The 14,275-nt window shown below is 46.4% G+C and overlaps 1 long non-coding RNA gene across 1 annotated transcript in view; it reads right to left on the reverse strand.

Moving 5' to 3' along the window:
* Positions 1 to 6,624: 6,624 nt before the first annotated feature.
* Positions 6,625 to 14,275, reverse strand: part of LOC148142935 (uncharacterized) — a 29,925-nt gene continuing 22,274 nt past the window's right edge. The window contains exon 2 of the long non-coding RNA XR_015751063.1: positions 6,625 to 7,655. This is a non-coding gene — a long non-coding RNA (uncharacterized LOC148142935). The remainder of the gene's footprint in view (positions 7,656 to 14,275) is intronic.

The following is a 14,275-nucleotide window of genomic DNA, read 5'->3' on the forward strand; positions in this document are numbered from 1 at the left end:
TGTCTGTATCCCAATCTGGAATCAGACTGGTTCTATTTCCAAAGCAGGAATTTATAAAATATTACCTGGATTGACTGCCTGCATGAACTGCCGAGTCTCACCCACGAGCTGAAATAACTGGATAGGGTTGAGCTTCATCCCACAGTGCAAAGAATTCCCATTTTCCACCAAAATCCCAGATGTACTCCCTTACTCAGTTGCTCTCTCACAAATGTAAGACTTCATTGTATTCTTCTGCTCCCAGTAAGGGCAAAATACTGGGCGCCTTCTAGCAGAGCGCTTTAGGGAACATCTCCGGGACACCCACACCAATCAACCACACCTCCCCGTGGCCCAACATTTCAACTCCCCCTCCCACTCTGCTGAGGACATGGAGGTCCTGGGCCTCCTTCACCGCCGCTCCCTCACCGCCAGACGCCTGGAGGAAGAACGCCTCATCTTCCGCCTCGGAACACTTCAACCCCAGGGCATCAAAGTGGACTTCAACAGCTTCCTCATTTCCCCTTCCCCCACCTCATCCTAGTTTCAAACTTCCAGTCCCCTTGACTCGTCCGGACATGTCCGACCTGCCTATCTCCTTTTCCACCTATCCACTCCACCCTCTCCTCCCTGACCTATCACCTTCATCCCCTCCCCCACTCACCTATTGTACTCTATGCTACTCTCTCCCCACCCCCACCCTCCTCTAGCTTATCTCTCCACGCTTCAGGCTCTCTGCCTTTATTCCTGATGAAGGGCTTTTGCCCGAAACGTCGATTTGGCTGAAGCTCCTCGGATGCTGCCTGAACTGCTGTGCTCTTCCAGCACCATTGATCCAGGAAAAGGAGATAGGCAGGTCGGACAAGTCCGGACAAGTCATGGGGACAGTGCTGAGCTGGAAGTTTGAAACTAGGATGAGATTCATCAGCTCAGTCGCAGTGCGGAGAGGCAGTTCTTCAAAACATCATTACAACATTATTTCCCAATGACAAAAACAGATTCACTCTGCCTGAACTTATACAAGTGCCCTGTCATCACATCTTTAATCATAGCTTTGAACATTTTCCCTATGGCATATGTTAAGGTAAATGGTGTGCAGTTTCCTGTTCTGGGTCTGCCTTTTTGAAGAAAGGTGTTTTCCAATCTAAAGAAACCTCCCCTGAAACTAATGACATTTGGAAAATTAAAACCAATGCATTAACTATTTCACTAGCTAGTTTTTCTTTAAGGGTCTAGAATGAAATACTTTGGACCCCTGGGACTTGTGAACTCGTAGTTCCAACAGTTTACTCAGTACGACTTCCCTGGTAATTGTAATTGTCTTCAGTTCCTCCTTCCCTTTCAATTCCTGATTTCCAGCTAGTTCTGGGCTGTTACTTGTGTCCTCTCCAGTGAAGACAGATTCAAGCTCTTTTCAATTCATCTACCATCTCTTTATCCTCTGTTATTGAATCCCCAGACTCATTTTCTACAGAACCAACACTTTCTTAACTTTTTTTAAGAAAAGCTGATGAAACTTTCCTTCCTGTTTTTATATTTTTGGCTAACTTTCTAACTCTAATTGCTGTGCTCCTGCCTCCATTATTTCTGATGTTTGCCCCAGCTCTTAACTCTCGCATCAATCTGACTGCATATTCTATGGAACTGACCTTGGTTAAGTGTTGCAAAACACACAAGGGCAAATTTTTCATCTCCAGAAAGTCTTAGTACTGAACACGATAACATTCACTTTGAAATATTGTTGATTCAACCTTCACAAGCACACCCTCCAGATTCAAAATCCCACAATGACACCCAGTTCTGTTATGACCTTTAATTTGAAGAGAAATTTGAATATCCAGTGATTAACTGGAAGAACTGTTCACGAGGTTTTCACATTTTTAAACAAAAACAAATCAACTGGATTAATTTAGCAGAATAGCACATATGGCTTTAAATTGTAAATCTAGTTTTCTTTTGAGTGACGGAGCAGGTCGACACCAGATGAGGATCTAATACCTGGATTTAGGCTGTTGTCAGGAGCTTTTATTAACCACAAAATAGCATCTCAATATAAAGTAATATAACAACGTGGCTTCAGGCTACACATTAACACTGTGTTTAAAATGGCTAAAAGCTGCATTTCTGCATTCCTGAGCTAACTGAATCACAGATTAAGCAAACAATGCCTTCTTCATAGTATGGATCTAATTAAGCTAGATAGGACATTACTGACCATCCTAGCTAACCTTGAAGCACAGGTATGAGGAGATAATGCATGTGAAACAACATTATTTCCCAGGAAATATCATTGGGTTAACCTGTTGTCCATTATGTAATTTTATTGGATTTACTCTGTAATTAAGACTGTACTGTCTCTTAAGAAACATATGAAAATTGATATTTTATTCCAAGTTAATCACGCAGTTTCTCCAAGGAACACAGAATCTTTTAATATCTGTGTTGCTGGACAAATCTTTGCCCGGCCGTTACAAATTAAAGTGTGAAACCTTGCTGAAGCAAACCATAATCCTAGTGTTCTTTTGACCGATCTTGGAACTGAGAGACCCCTCCCAGTGTTGAGATCTTCAACTCTCACTGTGCTTTTGGTGTGACCCATGATTACAGAGACTTGTGGGAACATAGAGGATTTGTAACCCCCACGGGGCAGACGAATAGTAATGCTGTTTTGTCCAAGCAATCTGGCAGCTATCAAGATGTTCAGCTCATGCTGAGGCAATGGATACAGTCTCCAAAGGAATGAGCAGATGGATGCTGCTGCCAAGCAGGCAGCCTGACACCCCAAACTTCTGGTCCCAGTGGGTCCCCAGCAAAACCCAGATAGAGACAATATGGGGACAGGTACGCCAGGCCTGGGTATGGGACTGAAATCACAGGGGAGGCCCCCTGCTGAGCAGCACAAACTATGGCCTCAAATAGGATTCTCCCTCAATTCTCAAACCGAAATGTGGGTGACCCCTGATGGACTACTTTGTGTTCCTTCTTTGCTGCTGCCTTTTTCAATTGATTATGTGCATTATTGTACACACATGGGCAAGGAGGGAATGGTTAGTACTGTATTACAAACCTGGTGTCACCCAGATTTCCAGAAAGCAGATAGGAAAAGAGCTGGAGCATGTTTAATTTGTAAACAAACAGGATGCATGGTTTAAGAGGGGTGCCCTGAGGTTGTTAACCACCTCCTTGCCTGGTCAGCCTTTTTACTTGTCTACAACTTGCTTTTAGAGTCATAGAGATGTACAGCATGGAAACAGACCCTTTGGTCCAACCTGTCCATGCCGACCAGATATCCCAATCCAATCAAGTCCCACCTGCCAGCACCCGGCCCATATCCTTCCTATTCATATACCCATCTAAATGCCTCTTAAATGTTGCAATTGTACCAGCCTCCACCACATTCTCTGGCAGCTCATTTCATACACGTACCACCCTCTGCATGAAAATGTTGCCCCTTAGGTATATTTTATATCTTTCCCCTCTCACCCTAAACCTATGCCCTCTAGTTCTGGACTCCCCCACCCCAGGGAAAAGACTTGGTCTATTTATACTATCCATGCCCCTCATAATTTTGTAAACCTCTATAAGGTCACCCTTCAGCCTCCGACGCTCCAGGGAAAACAGCCCCAGCCTGTTCAGTTTCTCCCTATAACTCAAATCCTCCAACCCTGGCAACATCCTTGTAAATCTTTTCTGAACCCTTTCAAGTTTCACATCTTTCTGATAGGAAGGAGACCAGAATTGCATGCAATATTCCAAAAGTGGGCTAACCAATGTCCTGTACAGCCGCAACATGACCTCCCAACTTCTGTACTCAATACTCTGACCAATAAAGGAAAGCATACCAAACACCTTCTTCACTATCCTATCTACCTACAACTCCACTTTCAAGGAGCTATGAACCTGCACTCCAAGGTCTCTTTGTTCAGCAACACTCCCTAGGACCTTACTATTAAGTAAAGAAGTCCTGTTAAGGTTTGCTTTCCCAAAATGCAGCACCTCGCATTTATCTGAATTAAACTTCATTTGTCATTTATCAGCCCATCGGGTCCAGATCCTGTTGTAATCTGAGATAACCCTCTTCACTGTCCAGAACACCTCCAATTTTGGTGTCATCTGCAAACTTACTAACTGTACCTCTTATGCTCACATCCAAATCATTTATGTAAATGACAAAAAGTAGAGGGCCCAGTACCGATCCTTGCGGCACTCCACTGGTCACAGGCCTCCAGTCCGAAAAACAACCCTCCACCACCACCCTCTGTCTTCTACCTTTGAGCCCATTCTGTATCCAAATGGCTAGTTCTCCCTGTATTCTGTGAGATCTAACCTTGCTAATCAGTGTCCCATGGGGAACCTTGTTGAATGCCTTACTGAAGTCCATATAAATCACATCTACTGCTCTGCCCTCATTTATCCTCTCTGTTACTTCTTCAGAAAACCTCAATCAAGTTTGTGAGACATGATTTCCCACGCACAATGTCATTTGACTATCCCTAATCAGTCCTCGCCTTTCCAAATATATGTACATCCTGTCTCTCAGGACTCCCTCCAAACAACTTGCCCACCAATGACATCAGGCTTACTGGTCTACCACCCTTCTTAAACAGTAGAACCATGTTAGCCAAGCTCCAGTCTTCCGACACCTCACCTGTGACTATTGATGATAATATCTCAGCAACAGGCCCAGCAATCACTTCTCTAGCTTCCCATGGAGCTCTAGGCTACACCTGATCAGGTCCTGGGGATTTATCCACCTTTATGTTTCAAGACATCCAATACTTCCTCCTCTGTATTTTCGGGTGTAGGTTAGGGTGGATTAGCCATGCGAAAAATGGAAAAAGGGGTTAGGTATGGGTGCGATGCTCTTCGGAGGGCCAGTGTGGAATAGATGGGCCGAATGGCCTGCTTCCACATTGTTGGGATTCTATGACTCCCACCACAAAGGAGCATTTGATCAGCATCAATCCTGTCAAGCCCCTTTCAGAATTCTACTGGTTTCAATAAGATCACTTCTGGTTCATAGAGGCAGACAACACAGAAATAGACCCTTCGGTCCAACTCGTCCAATTCCCAAAATAACTAGTCCCACTTACTTACATTTGGCCCATATCCCTCTAAACCTTTCTATTCATGTACCCATCCGAATGTCATTTAAATGTTGTAACTGTCCCCGCATCTACCACTTCCTCAGCAAGTTCATTCCATTTGCAAACCACCCAGTACCAAAACGTTGTCCCTCAGGCTCCTTTTAAATCTCTCTCCCCTCTCATTTAAAACTATGCCTCCTAGTTTTGAGCACCTCTACACTAAGGAAGAGCCCTTTGCTATTCACCTTACCTCCACTCCTCATGGTTTTATAAATCTCAATGACATCACCACTCAACCTCTTGCACTTCAGTGAAAAGTCTCCCAGTCTCTCCTTATAACTCAAACTCTCCAGTCCTTACAACCTTCTGGTAAATCTTTATTAAACCCTCTCTAATAGTATTCTTCCTATTACAGGGCCACCAGAACTGTACTTAGTACTCTAAAAGTGGCCTCACCAACATCCTGTACAACCTCAACATGATGCCCCAACCCCTATACTCAGTGTGGTGAACAATGAAGGCAAGTGTGCTAAACGCCTTCTTAACCACTCTGTCTCCCAGTGATGCAGCTATGCACCTGAATCCTCTCATGTTTCTGTTCTCCAACAAGGCTCAAGGCCCTACCATCACCTGTATAGGTCCATCCTTCCTTGTTTCAGCAAAATGCAACCCTTTGCTTTTATTCATACTTCTCTCATACATATACACATACATACACCCCCCAACACTCTCACAGGCTTATACTCTATACCAAGCATGCACACAAACTCACATGCACACACACACAAATAACTCCACAAAGTTAATTTGAATTGGCAGAATTATTTGCAGGTACATTCTACTTTGCTCAAAAAGTGCAGAAACTGCAGGCAGTCAATCCATGTAATATTTTATAAATTCCTACTTTGGAAATAGAACCAGTCTGATCCAAGATTGGGGTATGACAGACTCGAACGTCACACCTTTAATGCATTGTCTGAACTGTCAGCCTTTTTAAAAATAAAACCTTAAGTCATCTCAAGAACGTAACTGAAAAGATGTTCTGGGATTTACGGATTAATGAACCAAAACCTGCAATCCATTCTCAAAGATGGAAGACTTAACAGCAATCTAGGTTTGTTCAGTATATCCTATCAGTTGCATGACACTGTGTGTTTTTCCAAAAATTCTGTGTCTTTTGAACCTGCTCCACAGCGACCCGGTGAAGGAGCAGCGCTCCGAAAGCTAGTGCTTCCAAATAAACCTGTTGGACTATAACCTGGTATTGGGTGATTTTTCACTTTACCCAGGCCAAGTCCACCACCGGCTCCTCCACATCGTTTCCACTGAACACAGCCCACACCTCCCGATGCTGCCAGTAAACTTTACAATGCCGATGAAATGATGCACTCTACAATCCTGAAAAATTCACAATTTCTAATGATACTGGCTCCTCATTCACTGCTCCATCTGATAGACAACATTGGAAGCTTAGTGCAGGAGGCTGAAAGAACTGATCAGCTTTAAAACAAAAACCTCTTGGAGATCAAAGCTTTCAATGAGAATCTGAGCCCGGCGGTAAGTTCAGGTAACCTTTATTGCGACCCAACTTTGTTACAGCTTCAGATCCCCCCCTGCAAAAAGGTAGAGAAAAAGTAGCTGCGTTTTAAACAGCTCAAGGTCAAAGCACATACACTTCCCCCACCTCACATTCTTTACTAATGGTTAACACCCAGTCGTCCCTTTGTAATTGGATCCGTGGTACAGCTGTAACCCGGAAGAAGTATTGCCTCACTCAGCAATTTCAATCCAAGGATGCAACTTGGCCATCACTGTTTCAATTCCCCGACAGGTGAATTTGCTGGTGCCTCCGCAGGGCAGAGGAGCAGGTGTAAGCCTTCCTGCACTGACAGCAGGTGAACGGCCTCTTCCTGGTGTGAACCTGCCGGTGGGTCAGCACGGTGGAGACCTGGGTAAAGCACTTCCCACACTCTGGGCAGCTGAAGGGCCCCTCACCTGTGTGAACCCATTGGTGGGTCAGCAGGGTGGAGGAATTGCTGAAGGCCTTCCCACACTCGGGGCAGGGGAATGACCTCTCCCCAGTGTGGCTGTGCCAATGAGAGTCCAGGGTAACAGAAACTTTTCCCGCAGTCACCACACTTCCATTGTTTCTCCAAAAGGTGCGATTCCTCTGTTTTCTCCATGGCTGAAGCTTCAGTTACACACAAACACGGATACAGCCCCTCCCTGCCGTCAATTCGTCTTTCCCAGCCGTATAACTGTCTCAGGCTCCACACTCAGTGCGCTGCAACAGTAGGGTGTCTCTTCCAGTCCCACTGATACTGAAAACGTACTCAAACAGGAACCAAAAAGCTTTGCTCCTTCTCACAGAATCATAGTTGAAAATTATTGCGGTCCCGATGGATTGAGTGACTGTCAGACATTGACGTCAAAGTGAGGACTGCAGACGCTGGACAGTCAGAGTCGAAATGTGTGGCGCTGGAAAAGCACAGCAGGTCAGGCAGCATCCGAGGAGCAGGAGAGTCAATGTTTTGGGCATAAGCCCTTCATCTGTTGATTTTGAATCTTTCGACTTCAGATCTTCAAATACTGTGCAAAAAGGGATTACAAAAATTATCACTATCGGACCAGGGTAGAAATTCTGAACAAGCAATTCTACTTTCTGTGGAATATTCTTGTCTTTTGTTATTCCACAAAATTGAAAGCACCATCCCACTCTCTCCCCCCCTCTGTTCTCACTCCGCTCTAACTAATTCCCCTGAAGGTGCTGATTCAGGATCTTACAGGGGCGGAAAAAGCAAAAACTTCAAGACTGACATCTCTCTGAATTTTGGATACCTCCACCTGAAAGTTAATATCTTTCACAACACTGGGATCCTGCTGAGAGTGAGCAGGTCTGATTTTGGGAAGCAAAAAAAGTGTCAATTCAGGGTGAACCTGCAATGCAGCTTCTTGAGGAAGGACCAGACACAAAATAGTTAATGACCCCAGGAAGGTGGGAGCAAAATGAGACATCAAGGTATCAACACCGACACACTTCAGTCAAACTCTTCTGCTCCCAGTCAGGGCAAAGCATGCTCTGAAAGTCCAGCCTTCACAACCACACTTCTGCATCCACTGAAGACAATTAGAGTCACACAGCACGGAAACTGACCCTTTGGCCCAACCTGCCCAGATATCCTAAATTAATCTAGTCACGTTTGCCATCACTTGGCCCCTATATGGGCCGGGTGCTGGCAGCTGGGACTAAATTGGGTTGGCTATCTTGTCAGCAAGGACGGGTTGGACCGAAGGGTCTGTTTCTGTGCTGTACATCTCTATGACTCCAGTCGCATTTGCTATCACTTGGCCCTGACCCATCTGAACCCTTCATATTCATATGCCCATCCAGGAGCCTTTTCACTTGTCATCGTATCAGCACCCACCACTTCCTCTGGCAGCTCACGCCATCGCTCAAGCGACTCCATGTTGAAAGCGTCTGATATGGTGCACCAAATGACACCAGGATAATCTCAGATCATTCCAGATCGCATCGATACTCAGTCAGTGGCTTTCCCGATCAGGATGTTGTACGTGATCAAACAGGTTAGTGGGTAGGCGATCCCCCACATCTTAGTTCAAGTATCTCTACGAGAACTCCCTTGCTGGAGGGTCCCTTGGAGACACTTCAACTGGACTTCATTGAGTTGTAGAAATGAGTTGAGTTGCTATAAATGTGTTTTGCTTATTGCTGATGTCTTTTGTAAGTGGATTGAAGCCTAACCTCCTCCTAACGCTACTGCTGAGACTGTGGCGAAGATTTTGTTTAAGGAAATAATTCCCTGCTTCAGTATACCTGCGTGCATTGGCTCGGACAATGGACCACATTTTGTAGGTAATATTAACGGAGAACTCTGTTCCCAGCTTTGTATTTGTCGGCAACTGCATGGTGCTTATCATCCTCAGGCGGCCAGCATTGTTGAATGTTTTAACCAGATGCAAGACTAAACTTGCCAAATTATTGGCAGAGTGTGGCCTCTCCTGGCTATGCTAATCCCTGTGGCCTTATTCCAGATGCGATCCATGTCTGTGGGCAAGACACGACTGTCTCCAGCTGAGAGTTTCTCTGGTCACTGCCTCCGTACCCCTTGGAACGATTCGGCTCCCTTCTGAGTCCACTTCCACCACATGACCAAAGCAATCATTGGTTATGTTCTTGCTCTAACCAATGTTATGTGTGCCTTTCACTCCCAGGAGCGTGCGGCCTACAGCAATGTTCCCTCCCTTTCAGCCTCGTCACGGGTAGAGCCTGGTTCGTTGGTGCTCGTCAAGAACTGGACTGGCAAACGTCTCCAACCTCGTTGGGATGGCCCCTTCCAGGTTTTACTTCCCACCCCTACAGCGGTCCCAGTCGCTGGGCGCTCAGCTTGGGTCCAACTGCACCGTTGTAAATTGATTGACCGCACCAATCAAAAGGGGGGAAGAGGAGGAGAGAATCCTGGATCTCAACAAAAGGAGTGGACCCTGTCCAGTTGGGTTTTGAATTTTGCTGTTGTTCTAATGTTAATCTTATTACAGATACTTGAACTAAGAGGAGGGACATTTGGGGATCGCTTATCTCCTCACCTTTCTGATCACGTACAACATCCTGATGGGGAAAGCCACTAACTATGGACGCGACCAGGAATGATCAGAGATTATCCACCACCCATGCTGAGGAGATGTCGTCCAGTGCACCGGACCAGACGCCTTTGACGTGTGGAACGTGATGAAGATTGATTATTGCAATGGACTCTTACATCAGAAAGACCAGATGGTCCATCTGGACAGTAGAAATCAGTGAGAGTTATCATGTCGTTACAATGTTTTTTTGATTTTACATGCAGACACAAGTCTAGTGAAGATAAAAATGATCAACCCTGTTATTATGGTAAATATGCCCAGGAACATAGTCCCTTTTTGTAGGACGGGCCGACTCGAGAAAAGAGAAGCCTGATAGGGGAAACTCCTCAATCCACAAACAACTTATTTATACAGGCCCACAGAACGCTCTTCACCCCAGAGGCAGTAGTATGTTACTCCTCTCTATCGGGAGATGACTTACTTGCCCCGTCCCCAGTCCCTGATTCCAATCTATTCATCAGATTTCCTACTGTCGACCCCATGAAGAGAAATATCACTTTCCAATACCTCGGGTCTGTGTATACAAACAGCTGGTGTAACACTGGCTGGGGTACAGCAGGCCTTATGTGGCACATGGACCTGGAACGGAACCCTTCCCTTGTGCATTTATAGGCCTTTTCTCTTTTCAGAACCTGATACTGTCACCAAGACCATGTACAATAGAGCTAAGGGAGAGCCCAATGGGAACAGCATTCTGAGAACCATTGTCTCCCATACAGTGCGAGTGCTCGAGTCACTTGGCCCATTTTTACAGCGCTCAAGCGACTCCTCTGTGCCACCGTGGGCGGCACGGTGGCACAGTGGTTAGCACTGCTGCCTCACAGCTCCAGAGACCCGGGTTCAATTCCCGCCTCAGGCGACTGACTGTGTGGAGTTTGCACATTCGCCCCGTGTCTGCGTGGGTTTCCTCCGGGTGCTCCGGTTTCCTCTCACAGTCCAACGATGTGCAGGTCAGGTGAATTGGCCATGGTAAATTGCCCATAGTGTTAGGTAAGGGGTAGATGTGTAGGGGTATGGGTGGGTTGCGCTTCGGCGGGGCGATGTGGACTGATAGGGGAAACTCCTCAATCCACAAATAACATATTTATACAGGCCCACAGAACGCTATTCACCCCAGAGGCAGTAGTATGTTACTCCTCTCTATCGGGAGATGACTTACTTGCCCCGTCCGCAGTCTCCGATTCCAATCTATTCATCACTGTTTCCACACTGTAAGTAACCAAATCTAATCTAATCTAAAACGTCGACCCTTTGCTCCTGTAGATCTGACCAGACCCCCTGCTGTAACATTTCAGTAATCTATTTTGACAAACTCTCCCTAATATACACCAAACCAGACTATTATTTCTTAAGGTAAAGGTAAAGCTACCAATTTCCTTGTCCTGGATGGCAAAGATGTCCCTCATAAGGTCACTATCGGAGCCCTTGTTCCCACAACAGTACCTTGTCCTGGCCAGTGGACAAGTCGATGGAACCTCCATCTGAGGAGGATGCAGCGGTCGGTCTCAGCCAACCTTGCTCCAACTGGAAGGCTCCCAAGGGACTGGGTGACAATACAGGACACCCAATAGGCTGGGGAATCCAGAGTACCCTGACGTTGGGAGGATCGGCAGGAGTGACAAGTTAAAAGAACCGCAATTCCCTCTTTTGCGGCCTGACCATTCGAGGAAATAAGACTAAAGAGGCTCTGGAACAGAGTAAACTGGGATTATCAGACCTGTGTCTTTACTCTGTGCAGAATCGGTATGCCTTAGACTATATACTCACCCGGGAGGGTGAGGTCTGCACCATTGTCCAAGATAAATGCACTATGGGCATTCCCGATCTCACTGGCAATATTAACTAAGATACAAGAAGAGATCCAGAATGACTGAAGGGACCAGTTGGGGAAACTGCAGAACGGGCTGATGGTACAATTGGCTTATCAATTTAGCTATGTCTGTTGGTCGGTATTGGTATTGTTAGGTATTTAATTGCTAGGCTTATGAGGTCCCTTAGTGATATAGATTTGCCCCAGAAGATGTTCCTTTTGCGATCCGATGGTTCACCCACACGTGTCGATGGCGATGATAAATATGACCAGATGAGCTGCGAGGATGGTGGTGCCGCTCTGCAGGATGTTGATGGCAGGACCACCTTGAAGGGCATTCGTTTGGATTAGCCTTCTCTTTCAGTGATCACGGTGCAATCAAAGGGAGGAATGAGGGTGTGGGCATCTGGGTGAGAAAGTCTATAGCCTTAAAACTTGTCTTTAAACATTCAGACTAAAATGTAATGCTGAATTATTGAATACATTTACTGCACTAGAAAATAAACCGACAGGTAGGCTCAGAAAGAGGAGAGAACTTAAAGATAGGGACACCTGGGCTCACCAAGTGATAACAGGATGCTGTAAGGCAATTAAGAACGTTTGCCTCAGCATCAGTGAACCTGTGTGAACAGGACACCAAGTGATAACATTCACAGCCGTTCCCTTGTGAGACCATTTTAGTGCTGAGGCTGTTGGAAAATTAACTCTTAGTGCTTATGTGCTATGGATTTAAATGAATTGCATTTTGAGACTTTATGATGATATTGAGTAGCCATTACTGGTTATTAAATACAAACTCTGTAAAAGGAAATATTGATAAAGCTTTACCTTACTTGCTGCAGCCGAAGCTCCAGCGGAGAAAACAGGCCGCGGGCACATTTCCGGCTTCGGGATGGCCACGCCCCCTGGTCCTTGTCCCGCCCCCTCCTCCGCCAAAGCGACACGTAAGTCCCGCCCCTTCCGAACGCTGATCGTAAACCCCGCCCCCAGACTAAACCCGCCCCTCCTGGTAAACCCCGCCCACCCAGATGTATTTGGAAGCACTGGCTTCTGCAGCGCTGCTCCTTCTGCGGGTAGCTGTGCTGCAGGATCATAAAACACAGAATTAATAGCAAAACATCACAGTGTCATGCAACCGATGCAATATTTGGAACAAACCTGGACCGCTGCTGAGTCCTTCATCTTTTAGAATGGGTTGCAGGTTTCAGTTCATCAATATATAAATTCCGGAACTTTAGATCACATTCCCTACAGTGTGGAAACAGGCCCTTCGGCCCAACAAGTCCACACTGACCCGCCGAAGAGCAAAACACCCAGCCCCATTCCCCGTCACCTAACACTACGGGGCAATTTAGCTTGGCCAATTCACCCTAACCCACACGTCTTTGGACTGTGGGAGGAAACCCACGCAGACGTGGCACGGAGGGGGGGGGGGGGCGGGGAGGGAATTGAACCGGTGGCTCTGGTGCTGTGAGGCAGCAGTGCTAACCACAAAAAAAAGAGAGATAGGGATGCAAGGCAGGATTTCAGGGATGCAAGGCAGGATTTCAGGGAACGAGGGTGGAAGCTGAGGGTTAGAACAAACAGAGTGATTATCTTTGGTTTGTTGCCTCCTTTTCCAGGTATCTGACCCTTGTCTTTCGTGTCCTCCCCTACCCTTCCTGTTATCCCTTGATCCCAGTCTCCTTTTTGTTATTTCTTCTACTGCCTCCACCATCATTTTGGCTTTCTGTTTCTGCTTCTCGTCTTCCCTTTTCACATACACTTTCTGTGCCTCACGTAACAGCTCTTCCATCTGTCTTTCACTCCATCCATCTAATTTCTGTAATTTCTTTTGTATGTCCGGCCATGATTTAGTTACTAACTGGACCTTTAAGAGTCCCTGTGTTATCTGATTATCGGGATCCATTCCCAAACACTTCCTTGTGGCCTCCTTGAGCCTTTTAAGAAATGCAGAAGTGGTTTCATCCTTCTCTTGTCGTACTTCAAAGGCCTTAACAAAGTTTTATGATCTTGGTGCCGCCTCTTTAATTCCTAATATTCCCATTTCTCATAGATCCCGCATTGACTCCCTATCTTCTCTGTCATTATTTTCTCTGCATTCACTCTCGTTGCTACAAGTGACCAATTTACCCTCCACCCATCTCTGTCTCCCTCCCAGGATGAAGAGTCGTCAGGAGGGCGGGAGATTCACTTTGAAACTGACAGGGCCACTTCCGCGTTGTGACGTCACAAAGAAACTAGGGGCGGGGCGAGGAAAAGTGACAGCTGAAGGGGCGGGGCATGGCCAACAGCGGGCCGCCGCACCGCGCATGCGCCACGCCTGCAGCAGACGAGGACGAGAAAACACTTTCCAAAAAAACCCCTCCCTTCTGAGAATCCCCACAGTGTGGAAGCAGGCCACTCGGCCTCACCGAACCTCCCAAGGGTCACCCACCCACACCCACTCCCCTACATTTAACCCTGAATCATGCACCTTACCTGCACATTATGCCTAATTTAGCATGGCCAATCCACCCTAACCTGCACATCCCTGGGCACTACAGGTAATTTAGCATGGCCAATCCACCCTAACCTGCACATCCCTGGGCGCTTATGGGTAGTTTAGCACAGCCAATTCACCCTAACCTCCACATCCCTAGGCACTATGGATAATATAGCATGGCCAATTCACCCTCACGTGCACATCCCTAGGCACTATGGGTATTTCAGCATGGCCAATCCACTTTAGATTAGA

This window comes from Chiloscyllium plagiosum, unplaced genomic scaffold, assembly GCF_037043375.1.
Source record: "Chiloscyllium plagiosum isolate Xiang-an unplaced genomic scaffold, Cpla_swu_hap1 HiC_scaffold_27, whole genome shotgun sequence".
Classification (NCBI taxonomy): Eukaryota; Metazoa; Chordata; class Chondrichthyes; order Orectolobiformes; family Hemiscylliidae; genus Chiloscyllium; species Chiloscyllium plagiosum.